The sequence below is a fragment of the Oryx dammah genome, unplaced genomic scaffold, assembly GCF_014754425.2.
Source record: "Oryx dammah isolate SB20612 unplaced genomic scaffold, SCBI_Odam_1.1 HiC_scaffold_2, whole genome shotgun sequence".
Classification (NCBI taxonomy): Eukaryota; Metazoa; Chordata; class Mammalia; order Artiodactyla; family Bovidae; genus Oryx; species Oryx dammah.
In genome coordinates, this window is record NW_024070186.1 from 44,948,514 (window position 1) to 44,957,832 (window position 9,319).

The 9,319-nt window shown below is 41.4% G+C and overlaps 1 non-coding gene across 1 annotated transcript; it reads left to right on the forward strand.

Annotated features, from left to right (window-relative positions):
* The first annotated feature begins 1,217 nt into the window (after nt 1-1,217).
* LOC120860021 lies at nt 1,218-1,343 on the forward strand. The gene has a single exon (XR_005720219.1). It is a non-coding gene; the product is annotated as a U6atac minor spliceosomal RNA (small nuclear RNA).
* Nucleotides 1,344-9,319: the final 7,976 nt, after the last annotated feature.

Below are 9,319 nucleotides of genomic sequence, written 5' to 3' on the forward strand. Positions count from 1 at the left end.
TATTTCCTAGCACTGTATTTGATAGCAAAAAATGGGTAGACAAAACCCTTTGACTTAAAGAGTCCTAAACTGTCCATCTCATTGCAAGGAAAACAATATCAATAACTGCTAACCCTCTAGAGACATCCTCTAACCTGGGAAAAGTCCTATGACACTTTATTCAATGGTTGACTGGACAAGTAACTGCTAAGCTTCCCAGAAACCTCAGAGCATTACACAAGTGCTTATTATGTAGCTGGCTCCCTATATCAGTTCAGTCGCTCAGTCGTGTCTGACTCTTTGCGACCCCATGAATCGCAGCACATCATGGCCTCCCTGTCCATCACCAACTCCTGAAGTTCACTCAGACTCACATCCATCGAGTCAATGTTGCCATCCAGCCATCTCATCCTCTGTCGTCCTCTTCTCCTCCTGCCCCCAGTCCGTCCCAGCATCAGAGTCTTTTCCAATGAGTCAACTCTTCGCATGAGGTAGCCAAAGTACTGGAGTTTCAGCTTCAGTATCATTCCTTCCAAAGAACACCCAGGACTGATCTCCTTCAGAATGGACTGGTTGGATCTCCTTGCAGTCCAAGGGACTCTCAAGAGTCTTCTCCAACACCACAGTTCAAAAGCATCAATTCTTCGGCGCTCTGCTTTCTTCACAGTCCAACTCTCACATCCATACACAACCACAGGAAAAACCATAGCCTTGACTAGACGGACCTTTGTTGGCAAAGTAATGTCTCTGCTTTTCAGTATACTATCTAGGTTGGTCATAACTTTCCTTCGAAGGAGTAAGCATCTTTTAATTTCATGGCTGCAATCACTGTCTGCAGTGATTTTGGAGCCCAAAAAAATAAAGTCTGACACTGTTACCACTGTTTCCCCATCTATTTCCCATGAAGTGATGGGACCGGATGCCATGATCTTCATTTTCTGAATGTTGAGCTTTAAGCCAACTTTTTCACTCTCCACTTTCACTTTCATCAAGAGGCTTTTTAGTATAGCACTGAAATAATATGCCATGCAAATGTTCAAAAGGAAGGAAAGGAGATGCAGTGAGAATAGTTTTAGCATTCCCTCAGAGGGGAAGCTGATCTTTATCATCTGATGTGCAATCAGACACTGGATGGGTTTAGTCCACATCTTTACTTTTCAACAAGAATCCTAACTTGATGTTTAGGAGCTGCCACTGTTGCTGTTGGTGGTTTTAATCCCCTTTAAAAATATGTATAGGTGTTGCATGAAAGGAGAGAAGGTTAGCATTCCCCTTGACAAGGATGGAAGAGGTCCTCAGGCCTGGCAACATGCATATGGTTAAGTCACTACCACCCACTTTGTAGCATCTAACCACTGGTTTTTGTTTTGTTTTGCGCAAATAGGAGTGAAAGGGTAAAATTATCAAACCCATTAAACCTGTAAAAAAAAAAAATGTATAGAACTTTATTAGGTAATTTAAACCTGAAAACAATTTGTAAAATCCTTCTGTTGTTTTATACTATGGTCTGTCTGTCACTAAGTTGTGTCTGACTCTTGCAACACCATGGGCTGTAGACTGCCAGGCTCCTCTGTCCATGGGATTCCCCAGGCAAGAATACTGGAATAGGTGGTCATTTCCTTCTCCAGGAGATTTTCCCAACCCAGGAACTGAACTTGGGTCTCCTGCTTTGCAGGTAGATTCTTTACCAACTGAGCCATCAGGGAAGTCCTCGTACTTATACCATGGAATACTAAGCAAATACCAAGCTGTTCAAATGAAGTAAATTGGGGAAAATGTATCTAGCTTGTCAGATTTGCTCAGCCACCCCCATTATGACCAAAAATTCTTCAGGAAAATTACACAAGACAAAAGCTAGTTTGAAACTAATGTCACAGGGGGAAATGGTTCTAAATAAGTTGAGTTTTAAAAGAAAAATAATGAAGCCACTAGCTTAAAAGCAAAATCAATTTTAAAAGATAGAGATCCAATGGGGACTACTCTGCATTTAAAATGACTAAACTCTTTTATTTAATGCAAGCCAGGTATGATGTTTACACAAACCATTACAAGTTGCTGGAATATATGAAATCCTAAGGAATCCAATATCACATGCTGTGGGATGAACAACACAAAGCTTCTGAATATAAAATAGCAGAGACAATCCAAATGTGAGATTTAAAATCTTAAAAAATGAGATCTGACATCTTTGATAGCTGTGCTTATATTAATAATGGCACTTTGAAGTCTATATGAAAAAGAAAATAAATAAGCAAATCCATGTTCTTTTAGAATGCATATACCCATTAACAGAACCTAACAAGCTGATGGCAGCAAATGGTACCTAAAGGGTGTCTGTCCCAAAGCCTGGGATAAGGAGGGTTTATGGCTTCCTGCCTCCCAGCCACATGAAGTTGCCTTGGTGACTTTCTATCTCAAACTGGTTTGCTCTCCAAAAATACAACAAGCCAGATGCCTGTGGGTTCGGGTATGTCTAATTGAGCCACACTGAGCACCAAATGACCTAGAAATGTTTAATCTAGCTTTTGTCAGAACAAATTACTGAGATATTCTCATGCCCCTTAGGGACTAATTTATAACTGGATCCCAAGTTCTATGCAATGCTGTGGGCCAAGGCTGATGAGGGGTGGGGGGGGAGGCGGGGCTTCACCCTGCATGCAGAGGCTCTGGGTATGATGCTCTGATAGGAAGAAGAACCACTCTAACATCATGAGACTAATAAAAGGATGGCGCTTCCCAGGTGGCTCAGTGGTAAAGAATCTGCCTTCCAATGCAGGAGATGCAAGAGATGCAAGGAGACACAGGAGATGTGGGTTCCATCCCTGGGTTGGGAAGATCCCCTGGAGAAGGGAATGGCTACCCACGCCAGTATTCTTGCCTGGAGAATTCCATGCACAGAGGAGCCTGGCAGGCTACAGTCCATAGGGTCGCAGAGAGTCGCACATGACTGAGTGCACACACATACAATAAGAGGATGGCCACATGAAATTCTGTGAGGGTCCTGGAGAGAGGTGTGCATTTGGTGCCTTTTGTTCCTTAAAGAGCTCTTCTTTTGGAAAGAGAGGGTTGGTATGCTCTCAAATTGCCCAGTGATGTATTGCCAATGAGATTATGTAACATGTTATGGACTGACTGCTAGTAACCCTCCCCATATCCGGGTCTTGAAACCCTACCACATAATGCAATGCTAATGGGAAGTAGAATCTTTCAGGGATAACTAGAATTATATGAGATAATAGAGTGCAGCCTCATAAGTGGAACTAGTGCCTTTATAGAGTTAAGAGAAAGCACCCCCTCCTCCCTCTGCTCTGTGTTCTGTAAGGATATAACAGGAAGACAGCACTCTGCAACCAACCTCCAGAAGAACCTCACCAGAACCTGACATGCCGGCCATGATCTTGGACTTCCAGCCTCCTAAACTCTGAGGAATGTCTGTAGTTTAGAAGCCCACCAGTCTGTGGTACTTTGTTACAGCATCTACAACTAAGACACCATGTCATGGTAGTGAGCACTAACCTAACATTTCTAATATTTTCACTATCAAATTATTCCCATCTCATAAACAATTTACTAGGATGCAGGACTTTTGGAAAGAAACTTGAAAACCAGATTTGAACTTGGCTTTATTGGTGGGAGAGGTTCAGTCCCTCTGAGCTACATCTCAAATCTCCACCCTGCCACAGCACAGAATTGACAGGAGGGATACACAAGAATTTCTGTTTGCCCACATTTGGTTTTATCCAACTTTCTCACTTTGGACAATCTGATGGTTGTAAAGTGGGTCTTATTATTGTTCCCATTTGCACTTCTGTACCCCTGAAATTGGACATCTCTTTACATACATGATACCCATTTACATTTCTTTCTGTGGATTTTGTTGACCATTTTTATTGATTGATTTGTTCATTGTATATCGTAGATATCAAGCCCTTGTTGATATGCAGTATATATCTTCTTCAGTATAGTAGCAGAGTTCCAAAAGACAGCACAGATTGGCTCAGAATTAACCTCAGATATGCAGATGACACCACCCTTACGGCAGAAAGTAAAGAGGAAATAAAAAGCCTCTTGATGAAAGTGAGGGAAGGAAAGTTATGACCAAAAAAAAAAAAAAAGGAAAGTTATGACCAACCTAGATAGCATATTCAAAAGCAGAGACTACTTTGCCAACAAAGGTCCGTCTAGTCAAGGCTATGGTTTTTCCAGTGGTCATGTATGGATGTGAGAGTTGGACTGTGAAGAAAGCTGAGTGCCAAAGAAATGATGCTTTTGAACTGTGGTGTTGGAGAAGACTCTTGAGAGTCCCTTGGACTGCAAGGAGACCCAACCAGTCCATTCTGAAGGAGATCAACCCTGGGATTTCTTTGGAAGGAATGATGCTGAAGCTGAAACTACAGTACTTTGGCCACCTTGTGCGAAGAGTTGACTCATTGGAAAAGACTCTGATGCTGGGAGGGATTAGGGGCGGGAGAAGAAGGGGATGTCAGAGGATGAGATGGCTGGATGGCATCACCGACTCGACGGACATGAGTTTGAGTAGACTCCGGGAATTGGTGATGGACAGGGAGGCCTGGCGTGCTGCGATTCATGGAGTTGCAAAGAGTCGAACACAACTGAGCGACTGAACTGAACTGAACTGAACTGAACTGAACTGATGAAAGTGAAAGAGGAAAGTGAAAAAGTTGGTAAAGCTCAACATTTAGAAAACTAAGATCATGGCATCTGGTCCCATCACTTCATGGGAAATAGATGGGGAAACAGTGGAAACAGTGTCAGACTTTATTTTGGGGGGCTCCAAAATCATTGCAGATGGTGATTGCAGCCATGAAATTAAAAGACGCTTACTCCTTCGAAGGAAAGTTATGAACAACCTAGATAGCATATTCAAAAGCAGAGACATTACTTTGCCAACAAAGGTCCATCTAGTCAAGGCTATGGTTTTTCCAGTGGTCATGTATGGATGTGAGAGTTGGACTGTGAAGAAAGCTGAGTGCCAAAGAATTGATGCTTTTGAACTGTGGTGTTGGAGAAGACTCTTGAGAGTCCCTTGGACTGCAAGGAGATCCAACCAGTCCATCCTAAAGGAGATCAGTCCTGAGTGTTCATCTGAAGGACTGATGCTGAGGCTGAAACTCCAATACTTGGGCCACCTCATGTGAAGAGTTGACTCATTGGGAAAGACCCTGAATCTGGGAGGGACTGAGGGCAGGAGGAGAAGGGGATGACAGAGGATGAGATGGCATCATCAACTCGATGGACATGAGTTTGAGTAGACTCCGGGAGTTGGTGATGGACAAGGAGGCCTGGCATGCTGCGATTCATGGTGTCGCAAAGAGTTGGACAGGACTGAGTGACTGAACTGAACTGAGCACAGTATCACTTTTTGCTACATTCTAATGTAACAAAATTCTAATGGCCAAAGCAAGTCACAAAACCAATGCAGACTCAAAGGATGGGGAAATAGACTTTGCCTCTTGATGGTGTGTGTGCTCAGTCATTTCAGTTGTGTCTGACTTTTTGCGACCCCATAGACTGTAGCCCAAAAGGCTCCTCTGTCCATGAGATTCTCCAGGCAAGAATACTGCAGTGAGTTGCCATTACTCTAGGGGATTTTCCTGACTCAGGGATTGAAACTGGATCTCCTGCACCTTCTAACTGCAGGTGAATTCTTTACCTACTGAACCACCTAGGAAGCCCACTTCTTGATTAAATGAACTACAAATTCACATTGCAAAGGGCACAGACACTGGGAGAGAAACATAATCAGGATGATTTTTGTAATCAATCTACTATTCAATTGTTTCAGTTATCTATTGTTTTATAATAATAAAAAAAAAAAACAAAATTTCATGGCTTACAACAACATTCACTACTATATCTTCTTAGTTTGTAGGATAACCAGATCTTTTGAAAAGTTCTCAGTTGGGGTCTGTAATGTCATTACTGCAGTCAGATGATGGATGGCTGGGACTGGAATGGTCTGAAGACTCAACTGGGCTAGACATCCAAGACCGTGCCTTTCATCACATGTCTGGTGCCTCAACTGACATGACTGAAATACCTGAGGACTTGCTCCCATCTGGCTTCTCCATGCTGCTAGTTTCGACAGTCTCCACATGCCTTCTCAGGTTATTAAAACTCCCTACATGGCTGCTTATTTTCACCCAAGTAAGCATTCCAAGAGATCAGACCAGAAGCTTCCAGGCTTCTTCTGACCTACCTTCAGAAGTCACACAGTGTACCTTCTGGAATATTCTATTTCTTACACAGGCCAGCACAGATTCAGTAGAGAAGGGGACTGCACACAGTTGTGAGTACTGGGCATTTGTGAGCACCTACGTGTGTGTGTGTGCATACAATGTCATCTATGGATGCAGTGCAATATTCCCTTCAGCTTTCGTTCTGAATGTGTAGATTTTTTTTCATGTGAATAAATGTGTCCATGACACTGCTTTTTGAGATAATATACTTTACTTATTTATCTTGGAGTAGTCAGTTTATTTTTATTCTTTCAGAACATATAATTCTTTCAACCATGTTGTCAAAGTGGACACTTTTGAGACCTTGCATGACCAAGAGTATCTTTATTTTACACTCACTGTTCATTTTTTGAAGTTTCCTTCCTTGAATACTTTGTGTCTAATGTTGCTACTAAAACACTCTTCTCTAGGTCATTAGACAAGTTTCCTTTGTCTTCAATTTTTTTTTTTCCTAATTTTACTCTCCTTTTTTTTGTCAGTCTAGGCTCAGTTATTACCCATTTCATCTACCTCTTCCCAAAGCACTCATCAAGTGATGCTGTCTCTAAAAGAACTTACAGGCACTGCTCTTTCTCAGTGCTGCGTCAGTGATAGATAATCCAGTTCTTGAGTGGAGAGCAAGGAAAGGAGAGGACATTCAGAGTCCAGCTCACAGCTGCACTTTCACGCACTCTCCCTGACAGCCAGACCGCAGTGCTTGACACTGTCCTGAAGCTTTCAGCTAGGGGGCTGGCCTGCCATTGTCCCTCCTCACAGTGGTTTTGTTGAAGGCAATGTCCACTCAGGGAAATGTGGAATACAACAAGAAAACTCCCCCAGGCTACTCTATGCATGCTTCCCATATTTTCTCCATACCAGTTGCCCCTGCCAGCAGAGCCCCTTTATTTCCACTCCTGCCTCTGGCATAAAGAGGCTCAGCCACTTCTACCTCCTCGAGCCATTCTGTTCTGAGATATGGCACTACCCCTCTGGGCTCCAAGTCATCCTCAGAGCAGACGTCACATTATTTTCCCATTTGACAAAGAACCACATCCAATGTCCCAGACACTTCACTTCACTTTTAGATAATACAATATTATATTAAAATGCAGCACTGAAATTAGAAATATGCCAAACTTCAGAACATCATCTTTGAAATGAATTTTCTCAGACAGCTCCACAATTCCATTAGATATTACACCTTATATAATTACTTTATTTTTCTTAATGAGGCAAAAATGAATAAATTAGCATGCATTATACATGATTGCTTTCTAAATTTGATTAATCAATAAAGAATAAAAACGGAAAATTATAAATATATTCATCTTAGTAAAACAAAAGACACAAGTGTCTTCTTATAAATTAATGAATACAGTTCCTTTTTCCAGAATATTTGGCATTCTTTATCAACTAGGATATAAAAGAATGGAAAAACAAAGGTTTCTTGTGTTGTCTTTTGTACTCCCATATTAATAAATCAGAATAATCCACTAGAAAGTAGTAAATTACTTCAGTTATAGAAAGGAAGAGATCTGACTTACATTTTGATCAGGCCAAAAGCAAGTTCTTAAAATTTTGGCTCAATCTGTTTCAATCTTTGAAGTCACACACTGGTGAACATTTTAATTGTTTTCTTCCATTGCTATGTATAAATATTTCCATACAGAATTTTTTTTATACTTCATTCATTCAAATCACAACCCTCTTTTTGATCAGGGTTTGTTTGTGGGGCATTATTTGTTACGCCTTTAATACATGGCTTTTCAGGGTTATCATTTTTGCCTCTAATTTGAAGTCATTTTTTATGATAAAGATGCATGTTTTTTACTGATTCCTCATTTGGAATAGGTAAATCAAGTGTCACATTCTGGTCTTTTTCTCCATACTCTTTTACATATATACATATACACATATATATATACATTTATATGATATATATTTATGTCTTTAGACTCTAAAATTTTGCATGTATAGCAGTACTTTTGCCATCTGTTTCTTTTGGATGTTTATCGATGTGAATCAACAATAAAAGTCCCACAATCTATCCTATTAGTACATTTTCAACAGAGCCTCACAGGTATACCTGAAAACATTCTTGAACCACCACTTTGGAAATACTCTCACTTAGCTGAGCTTTTGAAAAAACTTCTTAAGCATAAGTTTTGATGGGAATATTCAAAAGTAATAAAATAGTCAGTGACTATTTTCTTTTAACTTTGAATTATTTTCTTTGAAATAGTTGGGAGGATGAAGAGATATTTTCCAGAGCCCACTGTCACTCTCAGCTCCCTGCTTGCTACCCTTCTGGCCTCATCCAAGCACACACCATTCCCTACTTCATCTCAGTGCCTGGAAAACCAATAGTATGCTGTGCACCAGGTCTGTGCCCTGGGAGGGCATATTTATAGCCTGTAACTGACTGACATAAAGTGTAGCCATTATGCTCTCATGAACCCTTCTTGAGAGCTGAGTATCAGCATGCTTACCATTTGGGAGAAGATTGGAGAGAGACAAGTTCATTCTTGCAAAGACTACAGCATGGCAAATTCCATTAAATGAGAGGGTGGGAGCAAGCATCTGTTTACTGTGCAAAGTAAGCAAAAGGCAGACATCTGGGGAGACAGGTGATGGAGTGGAAATAGAGTTGAACTGAAATTCAGGAGGCATGTGTGAGAGCCCCAGCTTTGCCCATCCTGGCAGCAGGGTGACCTTGTGGGAGGTCAATTAACCTCTGAGGACCTCTGCTTCCTCAGCAGAACATCAAGAGTACAGGACTAGATGACACCAAAGTATTTATAAACCCACAGGATTTTCTTCTCGACCCCAATTGACCTCTCCTGCTAATGCAGACACACATCAAACACGGCTGTTTTTTCATAATAGGGATTCAATATGCTAAATGGAATGTCCATGGGCAACCTAATTAGGCAGGCGGTGGGCTGTGGCTTTTTCTGATGTGACTCTAATGTCCTTGAAAGGCATCCTTTGGTCTGCCCAGCCTTGACCCTGGCTGGTGGAGCCTTAGCATTCTTTGCTGACTTACAGAGAACGGTAACTATACCCATGTCAAAACTCATCATCACCCACGCAGAGTAACA